Raw genomic sequence first — 24,155 nt, forward strand, 5'->3', positions numbered from 1 at the left:
TTTTTTTTTGAGACGGAGTCTTGCTCTGTCACCCAGGCTGGAGTGCAGTGGCGCAATCTTGGCTCACTGCAAGCTCCACCTCCTGGGTTCACGCCATTCTCCTGCCTCAGCCTCTCCGAGTAGCTGGGACTACAGGCACCCGCCACCATGCCCGGCTAATTTTTTGTATTTTTAGTAGAGACAGGGTTTCACGGTGGTCTTGATCTCCTGACCTCGTGATCCGCCCACCTCAGCCTCCCAAAGTGCTGGGATTACAAGCGTGAGCCACCGCGCCCAGCCTGGAAAGTATTTTCTTACACAGTCTTCCAAGTGGCGATTAGGTTTTGAGTTCACAAACTGGACTGCAATGCTGCACTATAGACTGCGTTAGGCATGTGCTTCCAGCTTCTGGTATATTAATACTTGCACTTAACATCCCCAACGTATAAGGCTGTACTGATAGTTTGAGACTAATTATTGTGAGTAAGAGCATTTTCTGGGAAAAGACATGGACACATCCAACTTGGGAGGCCAGAAACGTGTCTCCTCTCTATGCAGTGCTACGGGGTGCACCCACCATCTCAGCTCTCCAACTTTCCTCACGTTGGAGACCAGTCTTCTCCGAAGTCTTGGATCTTGGCAGGAGGTCACTCCACTTTACACATTGCCCTTGAGTGAATAAAAGGCAAGCTTAGAAGCAGAGACTACTCAATGGGAGAAGGGGAAAGAGCAGTGGGAGAGAGGGGATAAAAATCCCCTTTGGCTGTGGAGGAAAGGCAGAGGGATTCAGTTCTCTTATGGGAAGCAAAGAGAGGGTGGAGCCCCATGAACAGGCTCAAAATGTGATCCTGGCAGGGCATACCAGACTTGTGAGATTGATGAGAAAAACTTCCGGCTTATGAGGTCTCCAGTGACTTCTCTCAGCCATCAACTGGAATGCCAAAGGCAAGGCATTTTTCCAGTTAATTGATATACTTCCTATCAACCAGCAATTTCTTCAGATTTCTTGAGTGAGGAAGCAAAGAGCTTTGTCCTGCGTGGAGGGAAGGAATCCATATAATCTGTATACTGGAAATAGCTCTGCCATCTTTCACAAGAAATACCTGCATAGCTTCACTACTTATATCTCCCCAGACCCTTATGATGTTCTGTGTTCTCAGAAGGAAGTGACAAGTGAGAAAAGAAAAACTTCAGCTGAATTAAATTTAAAGGTTTTTTGTTTTGTTTTGTTTTGGTTTTTTGTTTGTTTTGTTTTGTTTTTGACACAGTTTCACTCCGTCACCCAGGCTGAAGCGCAATGGCGTGATCTCAACTCACTGCAACCTCTGCCTCACGGGTTCAAGCGATTCTTGTGCCTCAGCCTCCCAAGTAGCTGAGATTACAGGTATGCACCACCATGCCCGGCTAATTTTTGTATTTTCAGTAGAGACAGTGTTTCACCATGTTGGCCAGGCTGGTCTCAAACTCTTGACCTCAAGTTATCCACCCACCTCCTTTTCCCAAAGTGCTGGGATTACAGGCGTGAGCCACTGTGCCTGGCTAAAGGAGTTTAATTGAGCAATGAACACATTCCCTAATTGGACAGCCCCCAGAATCACAGCAGATTCACAGAGACTCTGGAGCAGCCACGTGGTGGAAGAAGATTTATAGACCAAAAAAAGGGAAATGACTCCAGAAATTGGAAGTGAGGTACAGAATGGCTGGATTGGTTACAGCCTGGCGTTTGCCATATTTGAACACAATTTGAACACTCAGTAGTGTATGAACGGTAGAAGTACCGCCGCTGGGATTGGCCAAGACTTGGCTATTGTTATAGGTGCATATTCCTAAATTAGGTTTTCAATCTTGTCTAATTATTAAGCTAGGTTACAGTTCATCCAGAAGGACTCAAATATAGAAGTACGGAGTCCTTTCCAGGGCATATTTAGTTTGCTTTAGCACAAGTAAACACAGTCCACTTCAGCATTCAGGATGCTTGGATGCGCAAAACGCAGTGTATACTCTCATCCCTATGTGTGCAACAGTATTTGTTTCTGGCACTTAGAAACAGCATTCAGTGACTCCAGAGACACTTCGTTTTTGTACAATGGTTATTGTTTTCTCCAAATTTTTACCTTAAGACTTTCTGTTTTAACTGTTTAACAGTATTAAAACAGTATCAACTGTTTTTCTGTGTGTTGGGTTTTTCATTAATTAACTTATTTATTTTATTTTTTGGCTAATTTTTAAATTTTTTGTAGAGAAGCCATAACTTATTTTAAAGGCTAGTCAAGTGAAGCAGTGGGAGTTGAGAAGGAACAAAGAAATCTGTAACTAGTTGTGATCAATTAGTTGTAAACACCACTGCACTCAGACCAGCCTATTAGCTGTTTTTAAAATTTGAAATCACAACTTTTGGGCCGGGTGTGGTGGCTCACACCTGTAATCCTAGCACTTTGGGAGGCTGAGGTGGGTGGATTGCTTGAGCTCATGAGTTAGAGACCAGCCTGGGTAACATGGCGAAACCCCGTCTCTACAAAAAAATACAAAAATTAGCCAGAGGTGGTGGCACATGCTTGTGGTCCCAGCTACTATGGGAGACTGAGGTGGGAGGATGGCCTCAGCCTGGGAGGTGGAGGTTGCAGTGAGCTGAGATCATGCCACTCTACTCCAGCTTGGACAATAAAACCAGACCTTGTCTCGAAAAAATAAATTAATAAAATAAAATAAAATCACAACTTTTTGTTGCAGGTTTTCAAAAAATTAATGAATTAAAGCTAAGTATTAAAGAAATTCAGAGGCTGGGTGCGGTGGCTCAAGCCTGTAATCCCAGCACTTTGGGAGGCCGAGGGTGGATCACCTGAGGTTGGGAGTTCAAGACAAGCCTGGCCAACATGGTGAAACCCCATTTCTTTTTTTTCTTTTTTGAGATGGAGTCTCACTCTGTCACCTAGGCTGGAGTGCAGTGGCGCAATCTTGGCTCACTGCAACCTCTGCCTCCTGGGTTCAAGAGATTCTCCTGTCTCAGCCTCCTGAGTAGCTGGGATTACAGGCATGTGCCACCACACTCACCTTGTTGGTCAGGCTGATCTCGAATTCGTGATCTCGTGGTCCGCCTACCTCAGCCTTCCAAAGTGCTGGGATTACAGGCATAAGCCACCACACCTGGCCGAAACCTCATCTCTACTAAAGACAAATAGAAAAATTAGCCAGGCATGGTGGCATGGGCCTGTAATCCCAGCTACTCAGGAGGCTGAGGCAGGAGAATCGCTTGAACCCGAGAGGCAAACGTTGCAGTGAGCTGAGATCGTGGCACTGCACTCCAGCCTGGGTGACAGAGTGAGACTCCGTCTCAAAAAAAAAAAAGCAAGAACTTTCAGCAAACTTAGAGTAGAATGGAGGTTCTTCAATTTGCTAAAGATTTTATACCAACTTTGTAGACACATTCTTTTAAAGATTGGAAACATATCACTATAATTTAACAGTGCTATAATAAAGGAAAATGTTATCATTATCAGATCCATATGTACTATAATACTATATTTTGAATATTTGACCCTCCATACCTCACGTGCAATTTGATCTCAGTGATAGTGGTGGGTGGGGCTTAGTGGGAGGTGTTTGGGTCATGGAGTGGATCCCTCATGAATGGCTTACTGCTGTCCTCATGGTAATGAGTATGTTCTCACTCTATTAGTTATTGCAAAAGCTCCTCCTTGTCTTCTGCCTGAGGCCCTCACCAGAGGCAGATGCTGGCACCATGCCTCTCGTACAGCCTACAGAACTGTGAACAAAATAAACCTCTTTTAAAAAATAAGTACCTAGCCTCAGATATTCCTTTATGGCAACACAGATTAGGACATATAAGTTCTTTGAAACTGGGCATAGTGGCTCATGCTTGCAATCCCAGCACTTTGGGAGGCCGAGGCCAGAGGATCACTTGAGCCCAGAAGATCAAGACCAGCCTGGACAATACAGTGAGACCTTGTCTCTACGAAAAATTAAAACATTAACCGAGCATGGTGGCACATGCCTATAGTCCTAGCTACTCGGGAGGATGAGGTGAGAGGATCGCTTGAGCCTAGGAGGTGGTAGTTGCAGTGAGCTGAGATTGCACCACTGCACTCCAGCCTGGGCAACAAAACGAGACCCTGTCTCCTTCCCATGTGACAGAAAAAAAAAAAAAGGTCTTCAAAGATGATTGGTAAAGTGGTAAAAAGCATACAAAGGGAAACAATTATTGCGGGCTTTTGTCGTGTGTGTGTGTGTGTGTGTGTGTGTGTGTGTTTGTGTGTGTGTGTGTGTGAATTGGGTTTTTATTTTGAAATTGGGTCTAGTTCTGTCACCCCAGGCTGGAGTGCAGTGGCACAGTCATGGCTCACTGCAGTCTTTACCTCCCAAGCTCAAGTGATCCTCCCACTTCAGCCTCCCAAGTAGCTAGGACAACCACCACATCCAGCTAATTAAAAAAATTTTTTTTTGTAGAGATGAGGTCTTACTATGTTGCTCAGTCTGGCCTCAAGGGATGTTCCTGCCTCAGCCTCCCAAAGTGCTGGGATTACAGGCATGAGCCACCATGCGTGGCCTGTCATTTTTTTGGTTGTGTAATTTCCAATTCTTCTCCCTATAGAGGATAAACGTTTTATTGTTTATCATGTAGGTGAGATGCAATGCTATGCTGCCCACAATGGAAGCTTAAGTGGGGACATCTTTCCTCTTCTTGAACTGGCGCTCTAAGGTTTTTGGTGGCAACAGAAATTCCACATGACATGTCCTAGAATGTGTGGGTCTGATACACTCTGTGCAAATGCCATTTTTCTAGTCTGGATAGATCCCGACTTCCTTGTCCCTAGTTGGCATAACGTTGAATCTTATTTTTTTTTTTCCTCTCTCTACAAAATGGTGCCTTAGATTTTCATTAGATTTAGAGTGGAACAAAGTAGGGAGTGCAAATTTTTTTTTTTTTTTTTTTTTTTTTTTTTTTTTTTTTTTTTTGAGACGGAGTCTTGCTCTGTCACCCAGGCTGGAGTGCAGTGGCGCAACCTCGGCTCACTGGGAGCTCCGCCTCCCGGGTTCACGCCATTCTCCTGCCTCAGCCTCTCCGAGTAGCTGGGACTACAGGCGCCCGCCACCACGCCCGGCTAATTTTTTGTATTTTTAATAGAGACGGGGTTTCATCGTGGTCTCAATCTCCTGACCTCGTGATCCGCCCGCCTCGGCCTCCCAAAGTGCTGGGATTACAAGCGTGAGCCACCGCGCCCGGCGGGGGTGCAAATTAATATGAGGATGAATAACTTAAGGGAACAAACATTCCTGCTTTCAGAGAACTAGAATAAGATAGCAAACAGAACCCCTGAGGACCAGGATTGGTTTAATATATATAACTTTACCATTAAAAACACAACTTGAGCCCAGGAGGTTAAGACCAATTGGAGCAACATGGTGAGACCCTGTATCTACAAAACACACAGAAAATTAGCCAGGCCTGGGGGCTTATGCCTGTAGTACCAGCTACTCAGGAAGCTGAGACAGGAGGATCACTTGAGCCCAGGAGTTAAAGCTGCGGTGAGCTATGATCACGCCACTGCACTCCAGCCTAGGCGACAGAGCAAGGCCCTGTCTCAAAAACAAAAACAAAAACAAAAAAACCCCACAACTAATTAACAACAAAAAAGCGGGGGTGGTGGGGAGATGAGAGGAAGAGTAAAATGAAACACAAAACACAAGACAATCCCTGACAAAAGCGAGCCTTTCACATGAACTCACCACATTTACAAACTCTCCATCTTGTCTTACACGAAAAAACAGTGGGGAGGGGTTTGTGCAGGGTCAGAGCTGACCGTTCCCAGCACACAGTGAGTGGGTGCCCAGAGAATGGCTCTTGTGTGGGCAGCACTGCTATCTGGCTCGCACAGGGCAAGCCCAACCAAGAGTTTGGTGATTCTGATTGACAGCTTTGATTGGATCTCTTTCGTGTCATCTGACCTTTAGTCGGAAACTGTCTCAGGAAGGATTTAAAGAAGTCAAAGTCTCCCCCCACCCCTCCCCCTGCCCCATGAATGAGGACTTAACAAATTCAAAGGCCAGGGGATAGGGCAGGTGGCTCAATCTTGCCTATTACGAGAATCTTGGCTGCCTGCCTGGGTGCACAAAGCAAACGACATTTTGAAATTTCTTCACAGTCCATTAGGTAACATATAATACCCTTCAACTGAAAGAATTTCAAGTCACATGCCTAGAGCCTTCTTATTTAGGGTGTCTCTCCCATGGTGACCATTTATCACCAAAAATATATTCTGTAGATATTCATGTGACTAGATCTTGGTTATATGTAAACAGGAATTTTCATTTGAGTCATAATTAGTCCCCAGATAATTAACTCATGAGCTTTTGGCTAAGTTTCCTTTGCTAATATTCTCAGGTTGTACTAAAGTTGAGCTAGCAGAAAAGGGTTAGGAGTAAATTTGGTTGGGGAAATTGTTAGTATTTGACACAATACTTCTTAAACCAGTTTAACTTGATTTGTGCTGTAGCCCTTGAATAACTGCTGTCTTCTTAATTTGCTGAGTTGGAGAAGTTCCTTGATTTGTTCCTTAGTTCCTTAAATAGCTTGTGTTCATCCAGCTCTTTCGACTCTGTCCGTGAACACTCTATCTCCTCTCAACAATGATTTGGGCTGTGTTTTGGATCCAGCTGCTTAAGAAGGAATGACCGAGAAGTCAGTTGGGCCAAAGTTATTCTAGGAGGTGAGATTGAAATGAGTTGACTTCAGCATAAAGCCAAAATGAAACCAGTCACACAGAAAATGTACAAGGTGATTATGAAGTTTGCCTCTAAATTAAACAGAAATCTGTGACAAACTGCATCTCTTGCAGAGTCAGTTCTGGGTCAGCTGGCAGCAACTGTACTCCCTTGCAGATCTGCTCAAGACCTTGTGTCAAGCTGTCTCTTACTTGATCCAAGTCATCCTAGGATCCTTTCCTTGAAAGTCCTAAAAATAGGACAACAGATTCATTGTCAACACCAGCCATGACAGTCACTCACTCTGTCTTTTTTTTTTTTTTTTTTTGAGATGGAGACTTGCTCTGTCACCCAGGCTGGAGTGCAATGGTGTGATCTTGGCTCACTGCAACTTCTGCCTCCTAGGTTCAAGCGATTCTCCTGCCTCAGCCTCCCAAGTAGCTGAGATTACAGGTGCGTGCCACCATGCCCAGCTAATTTTTGTGGGGTTTTTTTTTTTTTCAGTAGAGGTGGGGTTTTAGGCTGGTCTGGAACTCCTGACCTCAGGTGATCCACCTGCCTCGGCCTCCCAAAGTGTTGGGATTACAGGCATGAGCCACCACACCCAGTCATCTTTTTTGTTTTTTGAGGCCTTTATTAGAAAGCTGATTTAATATGATTTCATGCTGAAATAAATCTGTATCTGAGGATGCTAAAAGTCTTACTGCCAAGCCAGATCTCAATACAGTCTAAACTGGGAAAGGAGCCTTCATTGGGATGATGGCCAAGAAACTAGTCAGTTGTAGATGTAGCTTAAAAGGTCATTGGCTCACTTGCAAGAATGCTGGCAGCTTCAACATTTGCTACACATTCCTCTCATTAGTCAATTGTTTTTAAATTTCTTTTCCACTGGAAAACCCAAGAATGTCTCTTGCCTGAATGTACCATTCTCAGCTGATCTCTTCCTGTGAGATGTTAGGAATGAGGTCCTGCCGCATCCCATGTGAGTCACAGGTCAGGAGGCAGGATGCCTCCAGCTTCTTTGCATACAGCCACTCCATTCCCTCCCTGTGACTCAGTCCACACTCTCTGAGAGCATACACAGCATGCCTTGAGTAGAACCTGAAGCGTAGACCCAAAAGAATCAGAGCCAGAAAGGATCTCAGATAGCCTGTCCAGTGGGGGGTCTGACCACGTGGCTTACCTGGTACTGAGAAGTTTCACATGGCACAGAACTTTCACTGGTAAAACTGTGGATCTTGTGCCAGCTGAAGCAGGTGGTTGCAATGTGCCCAACTACTCTTCAGAGAAGAAACTGAGGCCAAGGAGGCCGACTTGCCCAAGCTAACGAAATCTGTCAGTGGCAGATCTAGGATTAGAATCCAGATCTAATGGCACTAAAGTTTAGTGCTCTTTCGAAGCTGGAACTTTCTTGTATTGCCACAGTGCATTGCACACAATAGGTGCTGAAATTTCTGTTGTGGTTGTTTTTTGAGTTCAAACGATATGCTTTTCACAGATATGATTGTTCCTAATTAGCAATGGATCTCACTCAAGGTCACTGTGAATCAATGGTGAAATCAGTTCTCTACTTCTAGATTCTGAACGGAACAGTGAGAATGAAGGGGAGGGAAGCTTTGTGAGTAATAATACAAGTGGTTAAGCAAACAGAAGGACTGTGCAAAGATGAAGAGACCCTTGTGTGTAGGTTGACTGAGCAACACAGTAGCAGAAAACACAAAGAAATATGGTATAGGTGTAAACACCAAAGAGTAGGAAGTCTTTTCCTGTCCTTAGAGAAAGAGTATGGTAGAAGAAAAAGCATTATAGTTCTGGCAAGGGAAGGTAACCATGGAGATACACACACAGGCCCCATGTGGTAATGACCACGTGATGAAAAATAATATCACCTGACATTTGTGGTTGTATGTTTTTCAAGGTCTTCAAAAGAACCTAACTCCCGGCAGTATTCTTTGTCCTTCCAGATCTGAGATCTACCCTGTTTTCCCTGCCAGTTTTCTCTCCTGGATCCTGAGTGTTTTGTTTTGTTTTTTTGAGACGGAGTCTCGCTCTATCGCCCAAGCTGGAGTGCAGTGGCGCAATCTCGGCTCACTGCAAGCTCCACCTCCCGGGTTCACGCCATTCTCCTGCCTCAGCCTCCCCAGTAGCTGGGACTACAGGTGCCCGCCACTACTCTCGGCTAATTTTTTTTTTTTTTTGTATTTTTAGTAGCGACGGGGTTTCACCGTGTTAGCCAAGATGGTCTCAATCTCCTGACCTCGTGATCCACCCGCCTCAGCCTCCCAAAGTGTTGGGATTACAGGCGTGAGCCACTGCGCCTGGCCGATCCTGAGTTTTTTATAAACTTGCACAAATTACCAGGGATCATTAGTCTGTGATGCATAGATCTTTATGATCACTTAACTAAACAGTGTTGTATCCTCTTCAATGTCACAGTCTTCTCACCTACAAGAGGCACCAATGTTATATGTATAACAGAACAGACAAAGCATTAGGGATGTGACTTGCTGAGGATCAAGACTGGAGAAATGGGCCGGGCGCCGTGGCTCACCTCTCTAATCCCAGCACTTTGGGAGGCCGAGGCGGGTGGATCATGAGGTGAAGAGATTGAGACCAGCCTAGCCAACATGGTGAAACCCCGTCTCTACTAAAAGTATAAAAATTAGCCGGGCGTGGTGGCGGGCGCCTTTAGTCCCAGCTACTGGGGAGGCTGAGGCAGGAGAATGGCGTGAACCCGGGAGGCGGAGCTTGCAGTGAGCCAAGATTGCACCACTGCACTCCAGCCTGGTGACAAAGCGATACTCTGTCTCAAGAAAAAATAAAAAATAAAAAAGACTGGAGAAATGACTATTGGAAACAGGGGCTCAGGAACAACCTTATTTATCATGGAAGTCTTCAGCAACTCATTTTGTGAGGTAGTGCTTTGGCACTTGATTTCTTTTATCTGGAATGGAGCCCAAGGAAGTGGTACTTGGAGAGGGAGCAGCATAAACAAAATAGAAGTGACTAAGCTGTTTTGACACCCATTAAGATGGGTGTTCCTCCCCAAATGGAAACCAGCTATCTGCTTTTCTATTTTACCACGCCTTTTCCTGCTGGTGATCTGAAACAGGGTTACCTGTTCCTCTGACTAATCCCTAAAAATGCAGGTGAACAGAGGCTGAGATGACCTACTTTGCAAATACCTGTTACAGTGTTAATCAGCGAACTCTGTGGACAGACGTCCTCACAGTTGTTCTACTTTAGACTGAAGGCCAGATAGGGAGCTGACTTTGGAATGGGCTTGTGGCCACCCATCAGAAGCAAGGGAATTGGGAAACAAGTGCTGATTAGAAATGTAAATTATTGGCTGGGTCTGGTGCTGTGTGCCTGTAGTCCCAGCTACTCAGGAAGCTAGGCAGGAAGATTGTTTGAGCTCAGGAGTTCGAGGTTCTAGTGCACAATCACAGATCACACCTCTGAATAGCCACTGCACTCCAGCCTGGGCAACATAGCGAGCCTCTGTCTCTAGAAAAAGAAAATGCAAATTATTGGACCTTACCTGTGTCATGATTCAGAATTTCTTTTTGTTTTTAATAAAAATTAACAGTTAGAATAGTTTTAGATTTACAGAAAAATTGTGAAGATAGTACAGCTTCCATATAACACACACCCAGTTTCCCGTTATTAACATCTTATACTACTAGTATGGTACATTTGTCACAACTATTGAACCAATATTGATACTTTCTTGTTAATTAAATTTCATGTTTTATTCACATTTTCTTAGTTCTTACCTAATCTCCTTTTTCTGTTCCAGGATCCCATCTAGGATACCATGCTACATTTAGTCATCATGCCTTCTTAGGCTTCTCTTGGTTATGACAGTTTTTTAGACTTTCCTTGTTTTTATCATAAGTCTTTTGTTGTTGTTTTTTGAAATAGGGTCTCCTTCTGTTGCCCAGGCTGAAGTGCAGTGATGTAATCATGGCTCACTGTAACCTCGAACTCCTGGACTCAAGCAATCCTTTCACCTCAGCTTCTGGAGTAGCTGAGACTACAGGCATGTGCCACTATGCCAGGAGAATCTTTTTTTTTTTTTTTCTTTTTGAGATGGAGTCTTGCTCTGTCTCCCAGGCTGGAGTGCAGTGTCATGATCTCAGCTCACTGCAACCTCTGCCTCCCAGGTTCAAGAGATTCTCCTGCCTCAGCCTCCGGAGTAGCTGAGACTACAGCTGCCTGCCACCATGCCCGGCTAATTTCATATTTTTAGTAGAGACCAGGTTTCACCATGTTGTCCAGGCTGGTCTTGAACTCTGACTTCAAGTGATCTGCCCGCCTCAGCCTCCCAAAGTGCTGGGATTACAGGCATGAGCCACCCAGACCAGCCCAGGAGAATCTTTTGATTATAGAGGTGAGAGCTTGTTATGTTGCTCAGGCTAGTCTTGAACTCCTGGCCTCAAGCGACCCTCCTGTCTTGCCCTCCCGAAGTGTTGGAATTACAGGCGTGAGCCACCGTGTCTGGTCCCAGACTTTCCTTGTTTTTTATGACCTTAACAGTTTTGAAAGTACTGGTCAGGTTTTTTGCTTTTGTTTTTGTTTTGAGACAGAGTTTTGCTCTTGTTGCCCAGGCTGGAGTGCAATGGCGCGATGGCTCACCCCAACTTCTGCCTCCCAGGTTCAGGCTATTCTCCTGCCTCAGCCTCCCGAGTAGCTGGGATTACAGGCATGTGCCACCATGCCTGGCTAACTTTGTATTATTATTTTTTTTTTTAAGTAGCGACAGGGTTTCTCCATGTTGGTCAGGCTAGTCTTGAACTCCCGACCTCAGGTGATGCACCCGCCTCGGCCACCCAAAGTGCTGGGATTACAGGTGTGAGCCACTGAGCCCAGCCTGGTCAGGTATTTTTTATAGAATGCCCTTCAACTTGGGTTTGTCTGACGGTCTTCTCATGATTAGATTGGGGTTATAGGTTTTTGGGAAAAAAACCACAAAGTGCCACTTTTATCACGTAACAAGTAAGTGTACACTAAGGTAGTTCTGTCATTTCCCCACAGTATTCTTTTTCCTCTCCCCTTTCCATATGTATTCTTTGACAGGAAATCACCACGTGCAACCCACATGTAAGGGGTGGGGAGTTCAGTTTCACCTACTTGAGGGTAGAATATTTACATAAATTATTTGGAATTCTGCATGGGAGATTGTCCATTTCCATCATTTATTCATTTATTTATTTATATCAGGAGAGACTTAGAGACATTTATTTTACACTTTGAGTTATAATCCAATACTCGCATTTTCCAGTTTTGGCCTTTTGGGCGCTCTTTCTGGTGGCCCTGGTGTCCACTTGACACAACCCCATTGTTTGTTTGTTTTAACACTTTGTTACTTTCTGGCATTTAATTTTTTCTTCCAGGCACTTGTTTTTAATTTCCTGCCACTTCTTTTTTTTGACAAGCTTTTCAGATGTTTCTCCCACACTAAATTTGAACAGCTATTGACAGGGAAGATCTCTCTATTTTTGAGATCATAAGAGTCACATGGGGCCTTTGATAAAAATAAGAGTTTCATGCCTCTTCTCTGAAGATTCCGATTTAGTAGTTCTGGAGTGAGCCCTAAGGGTCTGGAATTTATAATAAGTATCTCCAGATGGTTCTTACAATCAGGAATGTTTGGTAAACAGGGACTTGAGGTCATTTTAATTAAGACTTCTGTGTAAAGCTTAATTTAGATAGATAACCACAATCCGTAGTATTGGAAGAGTAAGTCTCTGTAGTTGGAATTCCAAGTGTTTTCAAATACACTATTTCCTTTAATCCTCATTATTCAAATATGAAGTAGGAAGAACATTTTGTAGGTGAGGAAATTTAAACCCCAGATAAGAAGGTGGCTTTCCTAAGATCGCACAGTGGAATGCACTGCCATACCATGGTCAATAGGCAGAGACAAAAAGTAACACAAAATCTCTTGTGTTTTGGGATTTGGAAAAGCATTACTAAGTAAGATGACTAAAAAGATAGGATGTCAGTCTGCTGATAGGACTGATTTTTTAGCAATAAAGATTTATAATCTAATAGTAAAATTGATCTACCTAAGCAAGCCACTGTTTCCAGTACCTTTCCTTCCATCAAAGTGTACCATGTCCACATTTTTTGAGTGACAACTATGTGCCAAGTGTAGCCTGCTCTCCTAACTTCTTTTCAACTGGTTCCTTTTTCAAAACTTTAGACATAAGCCAGGCGTGGTGGCTCATGCCTGCAATCCCAGCACTTTGGAAGGCCAAGGTAGATGGATCACTTAAGGTAGGGAGTTCGAGACAAGCCTGCCAACATGATGAGACCCCGTCTCTACAAAAATTAGCTGGGCATAGTGGCACATGCTTGTAATCCCAGCTACTCAGTTGGCTGAGGCAGGAGAATCACTTGAACCCGGGAGGCAGAAGTTGCAGTGAGCCGAGTTAGCACCACTGCACTCCAGCCTGGATGACAGAGCAAGACTGTCTCTAAAAAAAAAAAAAAAAATTGAGATATAAATCTCCATGAATTTCCCACAGCTGCCATAACTAAGTACCACAAACTAACTTGCTTTAGGCAACAGAAATTTATTCCCTCACAGTGCCGAAAGCTAAAAGTCCAAAATCAAGGTGTTGGCAAGACCATGCTCCTCCCCAAACCTCTAAGGGAGGATGTTTCCTTGCTTCTTCTAGCTTCTGCTAGCCCCAGACATTCCTCTGTTTATGGCAACATAACTGCAATCTCTGCTTCTTCTTCACATGGCTATCTTCTCTCTGTGTTGTGTTTCTGTATCTTCACATTGGGGGCTCCTCTTTTTATAAGAACTCGAGTCAGATTCAATTAAGGGCCCACTCTACTCCAGTATGATTTCATCTTAACTATTTATGTCTGACTCCCCATATCCATTAGCAATCACCTCCCATGCCCCCCTTTTCCAACCTCTAGCAACCACAAATCTACTTCCTGTCTGTATGGATTTGCCTATTCACAGGCATTTCCTATAAATAGACATTTCATGTAAATAGAATCATAATAAGGCTTTTCTGTTTGGCTTCTTCTGTTTTCAAGGTTCGTCTACACTGTAGTGATAGCAGCAGGAGGCAGACAAATGCCTAGGCAGTTAGGGGTGGGTCCTTGGTGAAACCCCACCTTCAAGCCCAACATAGTCTGAAGGCTGAAAGATTGGACTGCTGGTTCCAGATGAAACCTGTGACCCTGAGTGAGAACTTCTGTTCTTGTTTGCCCACCCTTTCCTGATTGGTTCTTTCTGAATAATGCTTTTAAACCAATCAAATGTTACCTTTTCCAATACTACCTATGGCCCTCCCCTTCCCCATCCTGTGCCTATAAAAACCCCCAGATTCAGCCACACTGGGGAGATGACCCAACCTTCCTGTCCCCTCTCTGCTGAGAGCTGTTTTGTCACTCAATAAAATTCTCCGCCCTCATCACCCTTCAATTGTCAGCATGACCTCATTCTTCTTGGATGTGGGACAAGAATTCAGGACCCACCAAGCGCAGGTATTCAGAAGGCTGTAAACATTGTGGCCCTCTTCCCTCCACCAGCAGAGGGCAGCCTTCCAATGCCACAGGAAGCAATGGCAGGGCCAAGCCAGCCCTGGAGCCAAGGGCCAGAGCTGGGCAAGGGCCTGTCCAAGCTGTTAACACACTGCTGTCCATCAGGCTGCAGATGGTGGGACTAAATGAGCTAATTAGCACATTGTAACACCTGTTCTGGGGCTTCAGGGTTGTGGGCACCCTTGCCTGGGCACCACTGCATCCGCTTGGGATGTGGCAGGACACACCTCGTCCAGCTGCAAGCCCTGCATGGAGCCCACTCCTGTGCTGAAGTTTGGAATGCCTGGTCAGATCCCATACTCACTCACTCACACATCCTCTCCTGCCAGGGGCTGATCATGTAGTCACAGCAGCAGCAGCAGGAGCCTTGGGCTGGAGTGCAAGCCAGACATGGCCCGGTGGGCCAAGCAGATGGGATGTCTGCTGCTTCAAACCATGCAAAGGCGCCAAGAAAAATCCTGCATTAGTAGCATGTATCAATGCTTCATTCCTTTTTATGGCTGAGTAATATTCCACTGTTTGGATATAACACGTTTTGTTAATACACTCATCAGTTGATGGACACTTGTGTTGTTTCCACTTTTTGACTATTATAAATGATGCTGCTATAAATGTTCATGTACAGGTTTGTGTGTGAAATTTCAATTTTTTCATACCTAGGAGTGGAATTGCTGGATCATATCATAATTACGTTTAATTTCTTACCATTTAGAGACCTATTATACAGCATGGTGACTACAGTTAATGACAATATAGTGTACTAAAAAAATGCAAATAGAGTGGTCATTTGTCATGGTGGACACCTGTAGTCCCTGCTACTCAGGAGGCTGAGGTGGAAGGATTGCTTCAGCCCAGGGAGGTTGAGGCTGCAGTGAGCTATGATCATACCAGTGCACTACAGCCTGGGCAACAGAGCAAGACCTTGTCTGAAAAAAGAAAAAAGGTAAATGGAGAGGATGATAAGTGTTCTCACCACAAAAGTGATAATTAGGTGAGGTAACACATTTGTTAATTAGCTAGATTTAACTATTCCACAATGTAGATATACTTCAAAACATCGTATTCTACGCAATATGTAAGATTTTCTCTGTTAATTAAAAAAAAATCAGCAATGTACAGAGGTTGTAATTTTTCTACATCCTCCCCAATGCTTGTTATTGTCTGTATTTTTTTTTTTATCATAGCTATGAAAGGAAAATAAATCTTGGGGCCTCAAAATCACTAAGTTAAAGGGTAAAGTCAAGCTGGGAACTGCTTAGGGCAAACCTGCTTCCCATTCTATTCAAAATCACCTGTTCACTGAGATAAATGCATATCTGCTTGCCTCCTTTGGAGAGGCCAATCAGAAACTCAAAAGAATGCAACCGTTTTTCTCTTATCTACCTATGACCTAGAAGCCCCCTCCCTGCTTCGAGTTGCCCTGCCTTTGCTTTGAGTTGTCCCCTTTTCCAGGCTGAACCAATGTTCATCTTACATATACCGATTGATGTCTCACGTCTCCCTAAAATGATAAAACTAAACTGTGCTCTGACCACCTTGGGCACATGTCATCAGGACCACCTGAGGCTGTGTCATGGGTGTGTGTCCTCAACCTTGGCAAAATAAACTATCTAAATTAACTGAGGCCGGTCTCACATATTCTGGGTTCACATTTTGGTAACCACGAAGGGATTCTGAGTGGAGGTGCACCTGACCTTTGATGAAGTTCCTTTTGGTGCTTGGTACCAGCATGACCTAACCTTATGGCTTAAACCAACAGGACAAATTGCTGAGGTTTGGGAGCACACCCTCCAGAGGACCCCTGATCTCCCAAAATTTGGTTGAGATCTAAAGTTTATTTTCCTGTACAACTCCCCCCACACCTTTTTTTTTTTTTGGTTTTACTTGCTTGCAACAGGAATGCAAGATTTCTTGCTGATGATGGAAGGCAGGCTCCTTTATGGAGTTTGAGTTCGCTCCCAGTAGGGAAGACGAGTTCAAGTTTTTCCTGCTTCAAGGATGGTAGAGAGCAGTCTTCGGCCTGAACTCATCCCTAGGTAAATAGCTGAATTGTCTTGGCAAAAGTTTAACAACCAGCTGGTCTTAATTTCTCCTTACCATTAGAGCACTCAGTTACCAAGTCTACCTGACTTCGTCAAATCCAAGAGGGAATTCCAAAGCCTCTCTAATTTGGCTAAAATTCCTTCCAGCTACAAAAGAGGAAAAAAAAACCCATGTGTTTGGTTTCTGTGTTTGCTTCCTCCTTAACAAATCAAATGTTCTTTCATTTACTTTTCTTCTGCCCTATACCTCCTTCCCTCTTTGCCACCTGTAGTATCAGAAATCTAGAGAAGGCTTCTAATAACTTGAACCCCTTTAAAGAATTCAGAACAAAGTCACCACTCATCCCTTTTGGGGTGTTCTGTTTTCCTTGTGGTGTTTCAAGAGTCATGGGCAGATTCTTCTTAGGTCTAAAGCTCTGTTTTCCTGTATTACATGAGCTGACCTTTTTGGCTTTGCAGGTAACCAGAGATGACCTTGTACTGTGAGAGGATTTGACCCTGGCATGTGAAATGGCAGACGAGAGCTAGAAAGGTAAGGGTGGCTGAGCACAGTTTACAGAAAGTGGTCTTGGCTGTTGTTGTTGTTGTTTTTTGAGACACAGTTTTGCCCTTGTTGCCCAGGCTGGAATACAATGGCGTGATCTCAGCTCACTGCAACCTCTGCCTCCTGGACTCAAGCAATTTTCCTGCCTCAGTCTCCTGAGAAGCTGGAATTACAGGCATGTGCCACCATGCCCGGCTAATTTTGTATTTTTAGTAGAGACAGGGTTTCTCCATGTTGGTTAGGCTGGTCTTGAACTCCTGACCTAAGTGATCCTCCCACCTCAGCCTCCCAAAGTGCTGGGATTACAAGCGTGAGCCACTGTGCCCGGCTGTTTTTTTTTTTTCCCTCCTAGGAAGTCGTTGTTTAAGGATCCTAATTCTAGTTTGGAGATGCATTCTAAAGGATCTTCTCTATCCCAAAACTAATTTCGAGTTGGCTTGTCTGTGAATATTTGCATGAGAAACTGAACCGTTGTTTTCATAGGTAAATGAGAAACTGAGTTTTCTCAGTTAGAAAGAGAAGGGCATTTTGCTCCTCCTAGACAAATGGTGCCCCTGGGTGACCCGGGGGCTCATGGGAGTGTCTGGGTGATTGACAACCCAGATGATGTGCAGCAGCCCTACAGGGAAATCCCCAACAAAAATTAATTTTGAAAAAGGCAGCCGGGCGTGGTGGCTCACACCTGTAATCCCAGCTCTTTGGGAGGCCAAGGAGGGCGGATCACCAGAGGTCAGGAGTTTGAGACCAACCTGGCCAACATGGTGAAAGCCTGTCTCTACTAAAAATACAAAAGTTAGCTGGGTGTGCTGGTAGGCACCTGTAATCCCAGCTACTCAGGAGGCTGAGGCAGGAGAATCACTTGAATCTGGGAGGTGGAGTTTGCAGTGAGCTGAGATCATGCCACTGCACTCCAGCGCAGGTGACAGAGCAAGACTCTGCCTCAAAAAAAAAAAGGAAAAGGCTTGTCCAGGAAATGCATATGAGGGCTGATCACCCAGCATTTTGAGCTCTCTCAGAGGTCATAGAACTCAGGAGAGAGAAACTGAGATACATAAGAGAGTGGAAACGACTCAGTGGTGACACACTGTGGAGTCCTGCCCACAAGCAGTACACATCAATCTACCACTCGAAAACCTTAGGCTACAGCTCAGTTCCTCCTTTTAAGAAAATGAGTAGGAAACAAATAATCTAAGAATGAGGAGAAAACAAGGAGAATGGCCCCCTTTCAAGTAATCCATAGGTTTCATCGCATCTCTACTTGCCAGAGTTTATGGAAAATAGAAGTAATATGGTCTTTGTGCATATTTACATTAAGGAAAAAGAGCTTTAAAATCTGTTTGGGAAACGACTGTTAACATCGTTGTTTCAAAGCTAAACTATAAACTAGGTTCCTCCCAAAGTTAGTTTGGCCCATGCCCAGGAATGAACGGACAGCTTGGAGGTTAGAAGCAAGATGAAGTCAGTTAGGTCAGATCTTTTTCACCGTCTCAGTTATAATTTTGCAGTGGTGGTTCCATAACTTTAAATGATGACTATCACAGTTTTCATAAGTAATCTAGGTAAATAATTAAAATAAAATAATTAGGTAAATACAATGGGATAGTTGTAGACAAACTTGTCATAACTTAGAATCTAAAGTTATATTAAATTAAATAATATGGCTGGGCGTGATGGCTCATGCCTGTAATCTCAGCACTTTGGGAGGCCGAGGTGGGCGGTCAGGGGTTCAAGACCAGCCTGGCCAACATAGTGAAACCTCATCTCTACTAAAAATAATAATAAAAAAAAATTAGCCAGGTGTGATGGTGGGTGCCTATAGTCCCAGCTACTTGGGAGGCTGAGACAGGAGAATTGCTTGAACTTGGGAGGCAGTGGTTGCAGTGAGCTGAGATTGCACCACTGCACTCCAGCCTGTGTGACAGAGGGAGACTCTGTCTGAAATTAATAATAATAAATAATAGGTATTTTATTATTTGGGTATTTTCCAATAAAATTATATTGTAGAAAAACATTCTTTCTGAAAAAAATGTGTGTTCTTTTAAAAAGGTGAAAAAGTTTTGTCTAATTCAAAGCTTATTTAAAGGTTACATATAAGGCAAGGTAAAAAGGAGTTGGGCACGGTTGCTCAGGCCTGTGATCCCAGCACTTTGGGAAGCTGAGGTGGGCAGATCACCTGAGGTAGGGAGTTCAAGACCAGCCTGACTAACATGGAGAAACTCTGTCTCTATTAAAAATACAAAATTAGTTGGGCATGATGGTGCATGCCTGTAATCCCAGCTGCTCGGGAGGCTGGGCAGGAGAATTGCTTGAACCCGGGAGGCGGAGGTTGTGGTGAGCCAAGATCATGCCATTTCACTCCAGCCTGGGCAACAAGAGCAAAACTCCATCTCAAAAAAAAAAAAAAAAAAAAAAAAAAAAAAAAAAAAAAAAAAAAAAAAAAAAAAAAAAAAAAAAAAAAAAAGAGCCAAGCTAAAAAGAATCATGAAATAAGAAAGATGTAAATAAAGTTATAAAAATAGGCCAGGCATAGTGGCTCACACCTGTAATACCAGAAATTTGGGAGGCCGAGGCAGATGGATCACCTGAGATCAAGAGTTTGAGACCAGCCTAGCCAACATGGTGAAACCCTGTCTCTTCTAAAAATATGAAAATTAGCCAGGTGTGGTGGTGGACAACTGAATCCCAAATACTTTGGAGGCTAAGGCAGGAGAATCACTTGAACCCAGGAGGTGGAGGTTGTAGTGTGTTGAGATTGTGCCACCGCACTCCAGCCTGGATGACAGAATGAGACTCTATCTTGAAAAAAAAGGAAAAAAAAAAGAAAGTTGCCGGGCGTGGTTGCTCACGCTTGTAATCCCAGCACTTTGGGAGGCCGAGGTGGGCAGATCACAAGGTCAGGAGATCGAGACCATGGTGAAACCCTGTCTCTACTAAAAATCAAAAATTTAGCCGGGTGTGGTGGTGGGCACCTGTAGTCCCAGCTACTCGGAGAGGCTGAGGCAGGAGAGTGGCGCGATCTCGGCTCACTGCAAGCTCCGCCTCCTGGGTTCACGCCATTCTCCTGCCTCAGCAAAAAAAAAAAAAAAAAAAAAAGAAAGTTATAAAAATAAAGAGGTTTTTTGGGCTTTTTTTGGTAAGAAAGCATAAAGAAAAATAATTTCATATGAGAAAGAATCTTGTGTGGCAAATTTAGTCCTAGAATAAAATGACTGTTTAAGAAAGAAGGATGTTCAGGACAAACCAGGAAGTCAAAGCATGTCATGAACGGTCTAGGTAAGTCACAGTAAGAAGATTTATTAAAAAAAAACTTTTATATGATCAAGTTGTCCATAATTAAAGTGAAATTATAATGGTCTTTTTAAAGACTGGGCTTGATGTATAAAAAATCTTATACACTATATAATTTGGTTACAACAATGAAATTTTCTTAAGGGACTGATTTACTCAATAAATTATGACAGATTTTAATTTATTTTTTATTTTTATTTTTATTTGTTTTTTTGAGACAGAGTCTCGCACTGTTGCTGAGGCTGGAGTGCAGTGGCACAATCTCGGCTCACTGCAAGCTCCACCTGCTGGGTTCATGTCATTCTCCTGCCTCAGCCTCCCGAGTAGCTGGGACTACAGGCATCTGCCACCATGCCCAGCTAATTTTTTGTATTTTTAGTAGAGACGAGTTTTCACTGTGGTAGCCAGGATGGTCTTGATCTCCTGACCTCATGATCTGCCCGCTTTGGTCTCCCAAAGTGCTGGGATTACAGGCGTGAGCCACTGTGCCCAGCCAAGAGATTTTAATTTTTTTTAACTCAATGTTCACCTTTATTGGATCTCACCGTTTTCATTTTCTGTCCCCTTTTAACCCTCTTAAAGGGCGCAAAATAGTAATGCTCTCCTTCAACTCAATTCCAGCTCATATAAGTTTATTTCCTTGAGTTGTGTTTGTTGTGGCCTGACGCTAACAATGTTTTCTTTTTCTTTCTTTGTTTTTGTTTTTTTTTTGAGGCAGAATTCTGTTCTTGTAGCCCAAGGTGGAGTGCAATGGCGCGATCTCAGCTCACTGCAACATCCGCCTCCTGGGTTCAAGCGATTCTCCTGCCTCAGCCTACTCAGTAGCTGGGACTACAGGCACATGCCACCATGCCCAGCTAATTTTCGTATTTTTAGTACAGACGGGGCTTCACCATGTTGACCAGGCTGGTCTTGAACTCCTGACCTCAGGTGATCCGCCTGCCTCAGCCTCCAAAAGTGCTGGGATTACAGGTGTGGGCCACCACACCCAGCCTTCATATGTGCTTTTAAAGTCCTTGTGACAGTGAGTTACAAGGCTTTGACTCCTAGGTCTAAAAAGGACACCAAGTCCTGCGAAATCTTGAACACTGACAGCAATTAAAGCCTCATCTTCAGGCCTGCTAGAAGATGCCAATCAAAATAAACTGCATTTCCTGTGACACAGGGTCAGAATTTAAAGCTATTCAACTCCTCAAGGCCCAGGGACTATTGTGGAAGAGGCGGGTGTGTGACACTGTAAGGGCCAATTTTCAGGAATAAAATAAGTTCAGTTTCTCTATAAGTTAATCAATAATGTGAAAGGCACACTGATGCAAGACCAGCATATGGGCCCCTGTGTCAGATCAACAAGGCTTTCTTGAAGCATTAAGTGACTCCTTAATAAAGGTTACAATGTTTATAAAAGGCTTACGGAAGTTATATCTTATGGTCTAGATTAAAATTTTATAGATTGTTTATAAAAATTAAGTCTCCTCTCAATGAATGAAGGTTTTCACTTTTTTTTTAATCCCTGAGTTATCACTTTGGTCAAATGAATGAGTTATTTTACAATGATTGTGATACCAAGTGTTTTAAACCTTTGATATTTGACAACCCAGAATCAAATTATAAATTATGTTTTGGCCAGGTGCGATGGCTCATGCCTGTAATCCCAGCACTTTGGGAGGCTAAGGCAGTGAATCACCTGAGGTCAAGAGTTTGGGACCAGCCTGGCCAACATAGTGAAACCCTATCTTTACTAAAAATACAAAAATTAACTGGGTGTGTTGGCACATGCCTGTAGTCCCAGCTACTTGGGAGGCTGAGGCAGGAGAATTGCTTGAACCCAGGAGCCAGAGGTGGCAGTGAGCCACGATTGCACCACTGCACTCCAGCCTGGGTGACAGAGGGAGACTTTGTCTCAAAAAAAAAAAATATATATATATATATGTGTGTGTGTGTGTGTGTGTGTTATGTCTTTTTCTGACCTAATTAATCCTTTTAATCCTTTAAGATATTAGGTTCCCTGAAGTCCAAAAATGACATAATTTGTCTTATTTGGTATAAAAATTATACAGGAAGCACTGTCAAATATGAAATGGTGTTTGGTTTTCTTTGGGCTGTATTTGTATAAATGTTATTGGTATGTGTTCCAAAATTATGGGAAACTCCTATAATTCTGACATGACTTAGTATACATTATCAGTAATAATTGTAATTATTATGTTAAATTATTGTCTGCCACAGAGGCAAAAAATTTCCTTATCAGTTGTGTTTTTTTACTATGGCTGCCCTAAAACTTTTTGTCATCAACAGAGAATTGTTTTCTTGGTTTGGTCCTCTTTATAAGGTGGCTTTATAATCAATAAAACTCTTAACAGGTACTCTTTTTTTTTTTGAGACAGGTTGGAGTGCAATGGGACGATCTTAGCTCACTGCAACCTCCACCTCCCGGGTGCAAACAATTCTCCTGCCACAGCCTCCTGAGTAGCTGGGATTACAGGTGCCCACCACCATACCTGGCTGATTTTGATATTTTTAGTAGAGACAGGGTTTCACCATGTTGGCCAGGCTGGTCTCAAACTCCTGACCTCAGGCGATCCACCCACCTTGGCCTCCCCAAAGTGCTGGGATTACAGGCATGAGCCACTGCGCCCAGCCTAAAAGGTGCTCTTGAATGCAGGTTTCTGATAACTTTGGAGACTGTGACATCAGAATTGAGGGAAAACTTTCAGGACTCATGGAGAGCTGAAATATTCATGAAAATGAAGTAGACCAGGAATTAACTGCATGGACTGAACTGAGAGAGGACTGAAGTAGTCTTTCTGACATTTTGATTAAAACGTTTCTGATCCTTTGTTTTGTTTTTTCAGAGTCAAGGCAACATTTCTTTTGTGCTATTGTCAACTTTTAACACGTAAGTATACTCCTATGAACAAAATTTGGAGCATATTTGTTTCTTTCTACCTGATTTCTCCAGAATTTGGAAACTATTTGTGAGTATTCTTGGTTTTTGGCAATATGGTTATTTGCATAAGTGCAGTAAGAATCTGTGTTCATTTGTAGGACACAATTGGAGAAACTGGTTATTTTTATCAAGGCTTTGACTGAAATGGTGCACTTTTCTTTAAGGAATCAAACAACTAACAGAGCCAATAAAAACCCCTTGGGAAAAGTGGCCTCATACCTTTGTCTACACAGTCCGTGTACCAGGTTTCTGACCAGTGGAAAAATTTTCCATCGAAGCCAATTTAAAAGACTATGTAAAAAAATTAGGCTGGGCATGGTGGCTCACGCCTGTAATCCTAGCACTTTGGGAGGCCAAGGTGGGTGTATCACTTGAGGTCAGGAGTTCAAGACCAGCCTGACCAACATGGAGAAACCCCATCTCTACTAAAAATACAAAATTAGCCAGGCGTGGTGGTGCATGCCTGTAATCCCAGCTGCTCGGGAGGGTGAGGCAGGAGATTTGCTTGAACCTGGGAGGTGGAGGTTGTGGTGAGCTGAGTTTGCGCCATTGCACTCTAGCCTGGGCAACAAGAGTGAAATTCCATCTCAAAAAAAAAATTATTCCTGCTGTACTGCATGCAAATAATCAGGCCAAGTATAATAAAGCAAATTAGTCCCACTATGATTTGTCTTTAGTAAAAATGGGAAACTGGAGAGAGAAAATTTATGTTTCAAAAACTATAGTTCACCTGTTGTTAAATTCTAGTCTTGCCTAATGTTTTTCCATTTTTATTATTTTCTACAGTTTGGACTGTTTTTTTTTTTTTGGCTACAAGTCTTCAAAATAATGTTTTCAATTTTTTTCCTTCTTTTGTCCCCCATTTTTCCTAATTTGGAGTCACCAAAAACTAAGCTGTGCTTTCTTAAAGCCCTGCGAACTGAAGCTAGACAATTTAAACTTCAGAAGAAAATAACAGCAACCTATTTACATACATCAGCCACTTTCATACCTGCCTACTGATGTATGAACTTCAGAGTAATGTGGCTTATATTGATTTTCCAGGATTATTCTTTTGTTTCTT

The 24,155-nt window shown here is 43.3% G+C and overlaps 1 long non-coding RNA gene across 1 annotated transcript in view; it reads left to right on the top strand.

Annotated features, from left to right (window-relative positions):
* The window catches only part of LOC116485003 (uncharacterized), a 69,713-nt gene that overhangs the window by 43,460 nt on the left and 2,098 nt on the right, over positions 1-24,155 (top strand). Inside the window, exons 2-3 of the long non-coding RNA XR_004252721.3 lie at positions 16,773-16,845; positions 22,998-23,041. This is a non-coding gene — a long non-coding RNA (uncharacterized LOC116485003). The remainder of the gene's footprint in view (positions 1-16,772; positions 16,846-22,997; positions 23,042-24,155) is intronic.

This window comes from Hylobates moloch, unplaced genomic scaffold, assembly GCF_009828535.3.
Source record: "Hylobates moloch isolate HMO894 unplaced genomic scaffold, HMol_V3 SCAFFOLD_16, whole genome shotgun sequence".
Taxonomy (NCBI): domain Eukaryota; kingdom Metazoa; phylum Chordata; class Mammalia; order Primates; family Hylobatidae; genus Hylobates; species Hylobates moloch.